This window comes from Cryptotermes secundus, unplaced genomic scaffold, assembly GCF_002891405.2.
Source record: "Cryptotermes secundus unplaced genomic scaffold, Csec_1.0 scaffold2380, whole genome shotgun sequence".
Taxonomy (NCBI): domain Eukaryota; kingdom Metazoa; phylum Arthropoda; class Insecta; order Blattodea; family Kalotermitidae; genus Cryptotermes; species Cryptotermes secundus.
Window position 1 is genome coordinate 435916 of NW_019718033.1, and position 14231 is coordinate 450146.

The window sequence follows — 14231 nt, forward strand, 5'->3', positions numbered from 1 at the left end:
TTCTTATAAATTCTGAAACTATGAATACAGGATGGCCCAAAATTCAGACAACTGCTTAGCAAAATTTATACTGAATTACATTAGAAATGTCTTTATTACCTACTGAATTTACAAATTTTGTTTCTGTGATCCTCCCTGTTCAGTGAACAACTCACAACATTGTGATACCGCTGCACAGATTGACAAAACAGAAAAGAAACTCCGTGGCATGTGGTCCGCAAGCGAACTATACCGATCGAGCGACCGCCGCTTGCCGGCGAAGTTAGTGCCAACTTTAGCGGATAGAGGGTGTTACGTGGTTAACGCAACGAATCCCCACGGCCGTTAATATCGGGTTTCTAGACCGGAGCCGCTATTTCCTTGCAATAGCTCCTCAGTTATCCTCACGAGGCTGAGTGGACCCCGATTCAGACCCACTACTTCTCAGAAAATCTGGTAGCGCCGGGAATGGAACATGAGGCCTCTGGATATGTAGCCAGGAACTGTGACCACTAGACCACAGAGACGGGCGTACAGATTGACTGAACACTCCAGTTAATAAGAGAGAATGATTTCGGTTAACTGACTTTTCGAGTACTGTACTTTGACACATGGCAGGACTCCTTGCAAGGAGAATGGGCCCATCACCAGATCTGCATATGTGCAGGACAATATAACACTTGCAACCATACCTCCAAAAGGAATAGGTTCCGAGGCCCCAGTACTCCAGTAGTCAAAATCCACACCCATAGACAACTTCAAACTTGGGTGACTTTCTAATGTTTTCGGCATTGAAGAAATGCTTCGAGAGGACCTCATTTGTTAAGAGCCTGAAGAAAATCAGAGTAATGTGGCAAGAGTGCTGAAAGGCCTTTCGGGAAATAGTCTGGAGCATTGTCTTCCTCGTGGCAGAAACTCGGCTCTTTGTACAAATTCAGGAGGCGTACAATTTGAAGGTGACAAATCCACTAAAAGTTAAGATATACAAAAGTACATAAGGTATGCAGTCTACACAAGAATGTTCTGTATTTAAAAGACAAAGAAGACACTACTGTATTAATATTTGCCTTATTATGTTTTTACAGATGCAACATGTTTCGACATTTTTTTTTAATTCGCTTAATGGGGATGGAATCCAATTGGGTCCACTCGGCACGACGACCACTGATTGGCCTATTGTAGCCTGCCCCGGGTGATTATGATGGTGGAGAATTTGGTGGAATGAAGGTTGGCAGGGGAAACCAAAGTATTCGGAGAAAACCCGCACCAGCGCCACTTTGTCCACCACAAATCTCACTTGACCAGACCCGGGATCGAACCCGGGCCGCCGCGGTGGGAAACCAGCTACTAACCGCTTGAACTATGGCGCGGCCTTCTTTCGATCCAATTTAAAATCGAGTAATTTCATGTAATCTTTTTGCAACCATGAGCCAACACATGGACAGTAATTAGGCATGCTCGTTTAGTTATATTACAGGGTGCATTAGTGTGCAGACTTAAGAGGAAGGCTTATTACGGGAGCTTTGTAATAACTTTTTCTCTTAAAATTAATATTACAGAATTGTTTGAAACGTGTAATTTCCATGTGGTTTTCTAAGCATTCATCACATTAGCTGATTCATTGTGCATCGAAATTATGTTTAGGACTTCTCTTTCGTTTGAGTTATATAAACGACGTTTCGTCTTCAGGTGGTTTCGGATTTTATTTTCGAGAGTACTGGCAGCAATCAGAATGTAACCTGGAACTCTTCCAGGTCTAAGTCTGCGTCACTAGACTATCTTGGCAGTCGCCGATTGGAGGTGCGAGGAAGCATTCGTTCAGTATAATAAAAACCAGATATCTGAATACGGAAGTAAAGTCAGCTCCCGAAACGTCCTGTGCTTGTAATGTATCACGAACAGAATGACAGTATGGGTTGTGGTGCACCGAATTATACAGGATATTGGAAGCATGCAGTTCTAGCTACAGAGTCTGTTTGCGGTTTGAGAGCAACTGAAGGTATATCTTACTTACTTACTTACTTACTTACTCATGGAGCTGAGCCCTTCTTGAGGAGCCGCCAATTATGCAGCTACTCAAGAATTTTCCAGCATTTTATGGAACCCGAAGGTTCATTACCGTGTTCACAAGGGCCCTATCCTGGTCCCTGTCCTGAACCAGATCAATCCAATCCATACCATCCCATCCTGTCTCTCTAAGATCCATTTTAATATTGTCCACCCACCTACGCCTTGGTCTCCCAGTGGTCTCCTTCCTTCTGGCTTTCCCACCAATATCCTGTACGCATGCCTCATCTCCCGAGGGTATATCTTAGCGAGAGGAATCCATATTGGAGAATAGAGTGTGAGAAACAGCATCTGACGAGTGTGGCTTGTGGTGCCCCAGATGTGAACCCTTGGACGGGACCAGGTACATTGTTCACAGAAATGGAAATGAAACTTGTAGTGGACTGAAAGTGTCAAAGGTGAATTTTCTTGAGTAATAGGACCTTGATACAACTCAGTATGGGGGAATGCAAATTCTCGATGACGCCGGATATGTAAGTCAGCAATATAATGCAGTTCTCTTGTCGAGAGTTTCGCAACGCATGCAAATCTAGACTCATTGCCAAAACATGCAACTGTTCTTTTCACGTCGTTCCCACACTGTTCATGTGTTTCTTTTCTAAAATAATGAGTATTTGGTCAGGACTATTTTCTGTAAGTCCGTGCGGCGAGATAAAAGCAGCCTCCTGACCGTTCGTACGTTTCTTGACAGGTTACGTTGAGTCGCTAGTTACAGAATCTTAGTTTTGGTGTCGCAGAGACTCGAAACGAAATGTAAGGTTCAGGAGACCTTTTCTCTTTATCTTCTCGTAGTCCGGAAGAGAACTGCCAGAAACCGCAAAGTGGACCAACTAAAAAGCGAAAGGAGGGACGCGAGATGAAATAGATAAAGCATCATTACCTAGGGCTCCGGACGGTTCTACACTATTAAACAAATCCGGTCATTTGTATGATCCTAAGCCAGCCTATCGACCTCATCCTACAAACGATTTCCATCATATTAATCCATCCATGCACCCACCCATCCATCATCATTCTCTGTCTTACTAGTGGCTGTCCTATAAGCGATCCCCCCGTCAAAATTATGCCTGAATTCCTTGTCCCATAAAACCTTCGTAACGCAGAACATTTTATACCCAACGTCCGGGCCGAGCGGATACCAAACTTTCTTAGTAATCGGAAGGTCCGGGTTAATATATCGGCTCGGGGACCCGATGAACTGCTGAGGGTTTCTTGAGTTTCTTAACCCATTCATTCATTCAGCAGTAATCTGTCAGACGACTGGTCCACAATCTCTTCCAAAACAGTTCCTCCACTTGATGCGATCTAGAGCTTTCTCCTTCAAATGAAAATATCCTCTTCTGTCCCCAAGGTCATCCAGCATTCTTACGTCTTCTTCCTCGTCTTCTGGTCACTTCTATCCGCCCCTCTATCTTTCCTTCAGTAACTTCTTTTAGAAGGCAGTTTCTGCGTAAAACATGACCAATCCAATTAGCCTTCCGTTTTCTTATTTCGTGTAGGATATTCCTCTGCTCACTGACTCTAATTAACACTTCTTCATTTCTCACATAATCGGTCCAACTGATCTTCTCCATCCTTCTCCAACACCACATTTCGAAACTTTCCAGGCAAATTATCGGATAATAACTTGACACACATCACTACTGCTTCCTTCCACATCCTTTCAAGTTCATCAGTCTCATGACCGTACGCAACCCAGACAATTGAAAATTAAGAATCTATCACAGAATTTTATGATGAGGGGTTGTTGGCTCTGTGCCCAACTGCAACGTTGAAAGGGCACTCCTCATTGGCTGTTCGTGATTGCTTATTCAGCATATTGCCACATTTGCACTCCTTCGCTGGAGGCAGTCTTCTCCATGCTACCGCTTGTGATTGTGCTACAGCATGGTGAAAGGGACCCACTTCACCTGGAAATTAACTCAAGTTAAACGGCAGTCAGCTGATGGGGCCGAGATCAGAGCTGTGATATTGACAGGTGTTTTTTTTTTTTGGCAAATTGTGTGTGAGGAAAAGAGAAAATAAACTAACATAAAAGTTAATTGCTACACATTCGAGAGATGCTGATTCGAAATTACTCCTCTTCTGGAATTTTAAACTTTCTACTAATTACTTTCCATACAGAAATTGTACGTTTTGTACCTAGGAAACAGGTCTAGTCGTCGGACTATATTAAAATGTATAATGGCATGAAACAAGGTACTGCACTGTAAGTTAAGGAGAATCAGGCAATGCTAAAACTGAATTTCTTAAATGAGGAACGTCTGTCTCTTAGACAGATTGATCCATTTGGTGAGAATACAAAATTCGCAAGGAATAACTGGAACATTTCGGAAACAAGCAAATAAATAAGTCGAAATTTAAATACTCGTGTAAATAATATTACATAAACACACACATACACGCACTATCTGAAGTACCCTTTCGTCAACCTTGTTTTTTTATAAAATGAACTGTTAATAAATAAGATCCAAAAGTTTGTGACGATGTGAATTAGTACAAATATTATGGTTCTGGACATTATCCATCTTCTTGTCTTTATCTAAAACGTCGTTCTGTCTCGACGGAGACAAAATCCAGTCTCCGAAACGTTAGGTTTTGAAATATAAGCAGGAAAGTCTTTGTAGATTAAAACAGGACGATGGATAATGTCCATAAACATAATATTTGTTGTTAAATAATCGAATCTCTTATTTATATCTTTATTATATTACGTATTATTTTGGGGGCACGCGGTAGCATAGTTGGTTCAGGAACTATACTACAAGGCTGAAGGTCGCGGGATCGAAGCCTAATGAGGTGGATTTTTCAATTTACCTAATCCTTCCAGCGGCACTATGGCCCTGGGGTCGCGTCTAACAGAAATCTTTCTGGTGGGTAAAGTCCTGCAGACACGTAGGGCTGACAACCTTACCGCCATCTATGAGCCGATTGTCTAGAAAATGTGGGACCCTCGACGTCTCACAACCCTAAGGGCGTCCACGGCCTGTTACAGGGATGACTTTACTTTACTTTTTTATTATATTATTATTTAATGTTTGTGGCTTCGTAATTAACTGTTTACTTGCACCTATACTGAACTTCATAAACAAAGTAAACTCTAGTCATACTGGCTTCACAGTTTATATACTCATCGCCATGAACATCTCAAAAATAACTCTTAGGACACTGAAACGTAAATGGGAGAATAATATTAAAATGAATATGGCAGAAATACGGGAAGGAATTGTGCACTGAATTCAACTGAGTCAGGATGGATTCTTGCGAACATGGCAATGTATTTCGATGCATTATAAAAGATGGCAAAATTATTGACCAGCTGATCTATTTTAAGTTTTTAAAGAAAGTTTGCCACTCCGTGGAGTTATGTGGTAGCAGTCCCACACACACAGCAGGCGATATATGCCTTCCGTAAGGTTGCCTGCTGGAGGTATGATGTACCCTGAACAATGTTTTAGACGAACAGTGCCGTTATTATGAATGTTCAGGATGTGAAGGTCGTTGTGCCACGTAAGACTCAGTTTTACCCATGAACTGGGTGTCGTCGTATGGGCAAGAAAAGATGTCCGACAGCCTGTCAGTGACGGCGACAGTGGTGAGACAGTCATTATGCAACAAGAAAAGCAGATAAGGCTCTTCTGTCTGGTGTCATTTGAAGTCTAATCGTTAATTGCACCCTATGACAGATAACAGGTCCATTAAGGTGAAGTGGGCCATAGGAATTACAAGCAATTTGGAGGGAATATAAGTTGAGAATCTTATCATATAAACACGAGAAAGTGAAATAACCCAGTTTGAAAGTTGATGACTTCTGAAGTAGTCTGAGCGAAAGAACTCGGATGCACACGGAACGAGCCTCTGATTCTGGCCTAGTATCAGCAAATAGCCTCTTGTGGTGGGGCAACCAGTTAAAGTGAAACCGTGTCGTGGCCGTAAAACAAATACTCAAGTGATTTGTCTAGTCTCTGTATGCGCCACATCACGAATGTCTCTCCTTGTCTCCCTGTTCTTCTCTGCACGATATATTGTCGTCCCGGGGTGATGTAGTGAGAACTGGCAAACCATAGCACACGTTATCTTTACCTAAGAACCATGCCGTTCGTTCCTTGGCGGTTGATCAACAGATTGTAGTCCGCGGGCTCGGGGCCCCGGGGTCGTCAAAATGTTGGGACCTCTATCAATAACTACAAAAGTAGGTTGTGGCAATTGTTATACACGTAATTTTTCTTATTATAGCTAAAAATATAAGCTAATTTTACTGTAAAAATATAAGAGGTAGAGTTATTCCTGTAACAGGCCTTGAAGGCCCATAGAGTTGTGAGGCGTCAAGGCTACTACATTTTCTAGACGGTCGGCTCAGAGACGGTGGTAAGTCTGTCAGCCTTACGCGCCGGCCGGCTTTCCCCACAAGGAAGATTAATGCTATTCATTTCTGTTAGAGACTGAGTCGACCCCAGGGCCATAGTGCGGCTGGAAGGTTAGGTAAATTGAAATAATCCACCTCATCGGGACTCGAACCCGCGACCTTCCAGCTTGTAGCATAGTGCCTCAATCAGTTACCCTACCGCTTGCTCCCCAATTTTATTGATTTGAGAAATGTAAATATCTCGATAACATCTGTTAACTATATTTGTATTATGTTTGCACCGGGGCGATGGCTACAGATCCAGAGGTCCGGGTTCGATTCCCGGCGCTACAAGATTTTCTGAGAGGTAGTGGGTCTGGAACGGGGTCCACTCAGACTCGTGAGAATAACTGAGCAGGTATTTCAAAGAAATAGCTGCTCCGGTCTAGAAAAACGAAATTAACGGCCGTGGAGATTCGTTGCGATGACAATGCGACACCCTCTATCCGCTAAAGTTGGCACTAACTTCGCCGACAAGCGGCGGTCGCTCGGTCGGTTTAGTTCGCTTGCGGACTCAAGCCATGGAGTTTGTGTTCTTTTTGCACCGAGGCGATTGTCCCAGTCGCACCCCCTTAATTACGGCCTGTGCTGGCTTCATCTTTCTAAGAATGAACTTTAGGTATAAGAACACTAGTGGCAGCAATAGAAATATGTTATTCTTGATTTACATCCTTTTTCAATTAAACTGCCTCAGTTCTAAAGGCTACACCATTTATGAATGAGAATAGACAAGAAATTCGGTTGGTGACTGGAAATATGGAAGATCGCAGTGCAGTTTTACACACAACAAATCACACGTTAAACTACCGGCTCTCTAAACTATACCCACATATTCATAGGAGCTACATACCCTTGGGAACAGTGAATGAATTGAGTGAAGTCATTTGATTGTCATAGCCGTTCTGAATGTGTTGGCGGTTAAGAGTTAAATCCGAAATTCAGTAACGCACTCCGAAGCCCGATATTATACTGACGGAGCTGAATTTTTTCCTATAAGCTCGGTGACGGATGAAACAGCATGCTTGTATACTTTTCTTTAGTAATCAGAACTTATGCTGTATACATCACACAGTCGTTTACAACGTTATCTGCAAGTTAGACTTAATATGTTTATATTACCTGTTGGTTGCACTGCAACGAAATTATGAATTTAATTATTATGAAGTTTTGTGTGTAATTTCTGAACAGAAGTAATTTTGCGTTACAATCTTAAAAGCAAAATATTTATTCTTTATCTTCTAATATTTTATTTCCTGAAACGAATAGATTTTGTTGCTTTGAATACTAAAATTACGTTCTCATTAATGAGTCTGTGTAGATTGTTTAAAATTCCGTTTTCTTTTTTCTTCTTTTTTTTGGAGGAAATTTAAAAATATGCTTCCAGCTCAGACAATGTGCACAATGAAATCAGTACTGAAAAATTTACTTCTCTTTGGATTATGTTTTCAAACATTTCTCCATAGTTTTGGTGAAGTTTTCAGTGTGCACTTGCGTGATTAATTCTAGACTTGTTTTTACGGCGAAAATTCCCAGTACAGTATTGTTCCGGCGTTGAAATCTCTGAGCCTAAGTTTATTCCGGGAGTTAAAGTTTACGAACTGAGGCGTGTTCTAGTGTTGTTGGTATTTCACTGCATATTCTTATTTCGGTGTTGAAATCTTCTAGTACAATTGAGTTATGACGTTGAAGTCTCCGAGCTTGTTTATTTTTAATAAAATGCGCAGCCAGAATGCCTGACACCCGAAAGGCATTATGCTTATTCTGTCACTCTTCACCGCTCATGGACCTTGAAAACACTCTTACAAAAAGCTGTCAATGCCAGAATTCACCTGCTGTTATAGAATTTAACATTGGAATGTACTTGTAATTGGAGACTTCAACGCAAGAACATGCTTGTGTTCGGAGATTTCAATGCCAGGAAATATTTGTATGCTGAGTTTTTATTGTTGGCATATCCTTAGTTTTGGAGATATTATTGCCAACACACGCTAGTATTTGAAACACAGTTGTCTTCGAAGCATCAACGACAGAATATGCTTGTATTCTTGATATTTTAATGCAAAAATACGCCTGTACTCAGAGGTCTCAGCTCCAGAACAAACTTGTAATTCTTCATCTGAACATCGAGTAAGGCTGACACACTTACCGCCATCTATGAACACATTGTCTAGAAAAGGTGGGAACCTCGTCGTGTCACAAACCTATGGGCCTACTCGGTGTGTTACAGGGCTAGTTTTTTTTTTTCTTTTTTACTTAGATTCATGTGTGTATGCGCGAGCGTAGTTCAACCCATTGCTAAAAGGCTGAGACAACTAACCTGCAGTCCAATCTACGTAGATACTCCCCATCACGTTGAAGGCGCTGTAACCACACAAATGACAGATTATTTATTTGTACTTCAACATAGAAAATTGGAAGGAAAATGAAATCAATACTTTGTGTTGTATACAATCATTTAGTACCGTGGGGCGTATTTAAGATATATATTTAGGTTTTGAGGTTCTGAGTTTCTGTAATAGTAGATTCTAAAGGGTCCTGACGATGGTGTATAACACACAGAATTACTGGGTTTTGGGACTTTTCCATCGTCCAGTATTCCAGAAAATAGAAAACACGACGTTTCGGAAACTGGATCTGTTTCCGTCCTCAGGTGAGGGGGAGAAACGCTTACTCAGTTGGGTCTAACTGAGTAGGTATTTTCCCCCTCACCTGAGGACGGAAACAGATCCAGTTTCCGAAACGTCGTGTTTTATATTTTCTAGAATACCGGACAATAAGAAAAGTCCAAGAACCCAGTAATTCTGTGTTCTATAGTAGTAGTTACATCTTATGTACTGACCGAAATTAAATCCATTCAACACTTACAAAGACAAAACAACTTTGTAATTGTTAGTGTGACGGACCAGAATGAAACGAATCAAAAACCATTCAACACTATTAGTACAGATTCGTGTATAATTTAATTGAAACATTATGACGTCTACATTATGCTTACAGTTTATGCACTTCGTGAGAGGAACGCTAGCTTAACAAAGACAGGGACGAAAGTGGAATTCTATGAACGGTTGTTGAAAGCATCAAACGGAGACAAATACATTCCACTTTAACGAGGATGCAGTCGTGAGAGCGAAAGTTTACAGAACTTGGGACGTTACAGTTTAGTAACGACTGTGTTTACTGCGAAAGTAACGGGGAAACGACGTGATTCGACTTGTACACGATATGTTGTTCATCAGCGTCGCTGCGTAAAGAAGAGCTTGAAGCCTGAAGGGACATGCAGGCAATGGACTGTGCAACTGTTTCTCTCGCACCTGCTCAGAATAACCAAGCACTTGAAAGAAGATCTTGCTTTGGCACTACTTAACACACAATTAACTTCATTAAGTGTTTTAAGTAGCTTAGAACTGGTTTCTTCATGGTGTATTAAGCTAAGTTGCTTTACTGTTGAAGCAACAAGACAAAGATCGTAATGGTTTAGTCAGCTGGTTTACATGGTTGTCTAACTTTGTTTCTTACTTTAGAAGAAGATTGTACGGGAAAATGACAGGGCCGGAAACAGAGAGAGAGCGTTAGAATATTTGGAATTAGGAGGGATACATTTGGGATGTTTCATAACACGGATCCTAAGTGATTTGCGTAAGTTAAAATAAAGTCGCAATAAAGAGCTGCATGTGTAGTTTAGTTGGAGAGACAGTAAGAGCGTGCAGAATTTTGGTGGGGAAGTGCTTGAATGAGGCAACATATGAGATAGGAAAGGAGGATAATATTTAGATTGATCTTAATATGTTACGAGCGTGTGGGAAGGACGGAATAAAGACCGCATCCAGTTGCGAGATTGGTACTATCAGTGTTGGGGTTTCGGGCTATGTTTCTCCAGATTAATTAGTTTAGTCAGAAATGCACATTATGTAACTTAAGTCAGAATCATAGCAATTTCTGCTCAAACGCTTCTTAGTGCAATTTACCACATCTCCTCAGTTTTTATTAACTGGAAACAGACATTAAAGTCATTAGTAACACAGTAATTGAGCCCGCCTCTGGACCCTATCGTGAACCAGCTGAATCCTATGTCTTTAATATCAATTTTAACAGTATTCTTCTCTCTACACCAGGTCTCTCAAGCCACCTCGTTTCCATCTAGAATTTTTTAAGCATTCAGCATTTCCCAGCATCTCCCGTATCAAGTGCCCATAGATTTAATCGTCCTAATAATGCGAGGTGAAGAATATACATCTTGAAGTTTATCATTGTGTAATTTTCTCTATCCTTTTATACCATCGTGTCAGGTCCTGAAATTCTCATCAATATTTTGTTCGCGGTTTAAATTTATTTCTCATCTCCCGAGACAGCAAGTCTTACCGCCATTTAAAGGAACATACACGTATGACAAATGGCAGATTTGTATGGCTTAATCTTTAGATCTTTAGATAAGGGACGAGGAGATAGATTCTGAACTGAATGGCAGGGAGTAGTCCCCGCATTTAATCTGCTCTCCTCTTCAAAATAGTGTATTGCTACAGCTCCCAATTTTACCTCATATTGAGTATATACTGTCATTTTTCCTGCATTCTGGGGAAAGGACATGATCTCACACTTAATCTTTTTCTGTTTTATTTGTAGACAAATATTTGATGTTAGGCTGTCATAGAATCTCCGTGTTCTTCGTGGCACTTTTGTTTTCGTTCAGTGAGTTAATGTTATCAAATAAAAAAAATCCGTGGCTTGAGTCCGCAAGTGAACTATACCGACCGAGCGACCGCCGTTTGTTGGCGAAGATAGTGCCGACTTTAGCGGATAGTGGGTGTCGCGTGATCAGTGCAACGGATCCCCATGGCCGTTAATTTCGGTTTTCTAGACCGGAGCCGCTATTTCCTTGAAAAAGCCCCAAATTATTCTCACGAGGCTAAGTGGACCCCGTTCCAGACCCACTACTTCTCAGAAAATCTGGTAGTGCCGGGAATCGAACCCGGAACTCGAGATCTGTGGACAGAAACTCTGATCACTAGACCACAGAGGCGGTCTGACTTAATGTCATCTGCTTACATAATTTAAATCCAGTCCATCCTTTAATAATAATCCATGCCTTTAGGTTTAAAGAACATTTATTAAATAATACATTTATTTTCGTATGTGGGAATATAGTAGCGGACTTGTGATGATCGCGTTTCTCATAAGATCGAGATTTTGACAGCGACTGCAGGAGCATGATTTTGGTAAATTATAAAGACAATAAGGACGCCACACTTGTCTACAGTCTGTATTAAAATGTTATTGGAACGAGACATTTCCTCTGGCCAACTTGACCACGCTGATCTTTTCCGTTAGCTTTCTTTTCCCATGAGATTTCGAATGGTGTCCGTTAAACAGCCATCGCATTTCATATTAATTTGGAGAAAGTTTCAAACAACATTGTCATGTTTTTCTCAGCAAATTACTGAAAATCTGACATCATTTTGCTTGCTACAAATATTAGTACAAATAACTTCCCAAATTTGTTGAGTAGCGGGACTTCTTCAGCAGAGTATCCTACCAGGTTTGAAGCCGTAAATATTACAGAAACAGGACCGTATCTTGTTCTAGAAACAAGCCGATGGTCAAGTTATCTTTCGTAAATCAGAGAAATGTCTCCATGATTTAATTATTATCTTACAAAATTTCGTTAAACTGTTTAATAAGAGAATATCATTAAAAAAGTACTGGCTTTGAAAGGAGAATACCCAATCAGCTGCCAAATATTTCTTTTGAATTCCATCACACACAAAATTTCACACTTTGATTCTTGTGAAATGGTGTTTCATGCCAGTAGTTCAGCCCTGCGAAGGTCCCTAATGAAATGATTGGCGTCCCTATCCTATTGTGCAGGAGCCGGAATAGCGTAGTCGGTATAGCGATTAGCTGGTGTTCGAGTCCCTGCAGGGTCAAGAATTTTTCACTTCTCCAATCATCCAGACGGTTCTGGGACCCACCCAACCTCCTATACAATGGGTACGGGGGCTCTTTCCTGGGGGTAAAGCGGTCGGGGCGTGAAGCCGAATTCTCACCTCCAACTAGTGCCGAAGTCAAGAAAATGTGGATTTATACATCCACTCCCCCATACCTCTTCAGGGCGTAGTGCTTAATTAGTTAAACGCAGGGACAACTTTACATTACTCAATCGCGCACTTCCAGAATTCAGTGCGATTGGGTCGTTATTACGTGCATTTTTTAATGCTAGTGGGGTGGGACTAAGTCCCTTGTACTGCGGCCACTTCTGGCCTATTGTACCAGCCCCAGATGATAGATAGGGTGATTGTGGATCAATTGGTGGCATGAAGATTGGCAGGGAAAACTTGCCCCAGCGCCACTTTGTCCACCACAAATCCCACTTGACCACACCCGGGATCGAACCCTGGCCGCCGCGGTGGGAAGCCAGCGACTAACCGCTTGAGCTAAGCGGCCTCCATAGTCTAGAGGCAACGTTCCCACCTCATGACTCGTAGTACGCGGGTTCAAAAACCCGGCGGAGGTCGTGGAATTTTTAAGGGCGGAAAATTTCAGGGAACAAGTCCTCCGGGAGGGACTTTAAGCCGTGGGTCCCGTGTCGTAGATTTACGGCACGTAAAAGAACCTCATGTCTCTAGGAGACCTCTGAGCAAAATTAGGCAACATTTCCCGCCCAAGTAGTTTCCAATTCCTCCGGTAGATGGGGGAAGTATTAGGTACCACTGCCAGAGGAGGGGGGACCTCCCTGACAGAAGGGGACTAACTATTAGATACCACTGCCAGAGGAGGTTGGAACCTTGCTGGCAGAAAGGGGCTGATAGTAAGCACCAGTACCGGTAGGGTATGGAGACAGTAGAAATTAAAGGGGGACGCACAATGGACCACTAACCGGTCTAAGTGCATGGGGAAACCCACCCCCTCAATACGGAATACGGAATACGGAACCGCTTGAGCTATGGCGCGGCCCTATTACGTGCTTAGTAACGCGATTTCAGATGTCGCATGCTAGCTCAGGTCCCATGGATGTACTTTCTGCAAATCAGTTGACAGTGATTTTCCTTGAGAGTCATGGGTATAGATGGGAGAATAATATTAAAATCGGACAAAAAGCGGTTGCATATGTGGGCGTGGATTGGACTGAACTGGTTCAGTCTCATATCAGTTGGCGGGGGTCTTTTGAACACAGCAATTAACCACCGGGTTTCATAAAGGACAGAGCATTTTCTGACCAGCTTAGTGACTGTCAGGTTCCTATTAACGACTTTCCTCTGTGGAATTAATTGAATAGACATAAGGAAGTAGATGCCTCACATACAGAGCTGAATCCTTAGTGTATAGGCTTACTTGTTTTCCTGCTGTTGTTTATATACCCATGTAATTTATCAGAGCTCTGTTAGTATAGCGACGGGTTACGGGTGGGACGGTCGGGGTTCGATTCCGAGTGGGGAAAAATATTGCTCTGTACTCCACAACGTTCAGACCGGCCCTGGGTCCCGCCCAGCCTCTTATTCAATGGGTATCGAATGTTCTTTCCCCGTGGGTAGAGCGGTCGGGGCGTGAAGCTGACAACTCAACTCTATGTAGTGCAGAGATCAAGAGTGGTAGAGCTACACGTTCATTCCCACATACTTCTTCATGGCGTGGTGCTTAATTAACAAATTTACCTTTACCTATCAAACTTAGCGCCTCTTCCATAAATCGTGGAGGTGGAAACATTTTATCCGATTTATCTCGAGATTGCCCTGTGTGAGAACGGAAAACCTGGAAGTGAGGCTGCCGTACGCAGCGGGACACATCT

General features: G+C 42.1%; 1 protein-coding gene across 1 annotated transcript in view; it reads left to right on the plus strand.

Moving 5' to 3' along the window:
• LOC111865434 (sushi, von Willebrand factor type A, EGF and pentraxin domain-containing protein 1) overlaps nt 1–14231 on the plus strand; it is a 105235-nt gene that overhangs the window by 45858 nt on the left and 45146 nt on the right. The window lies entirely within an intron of this gene.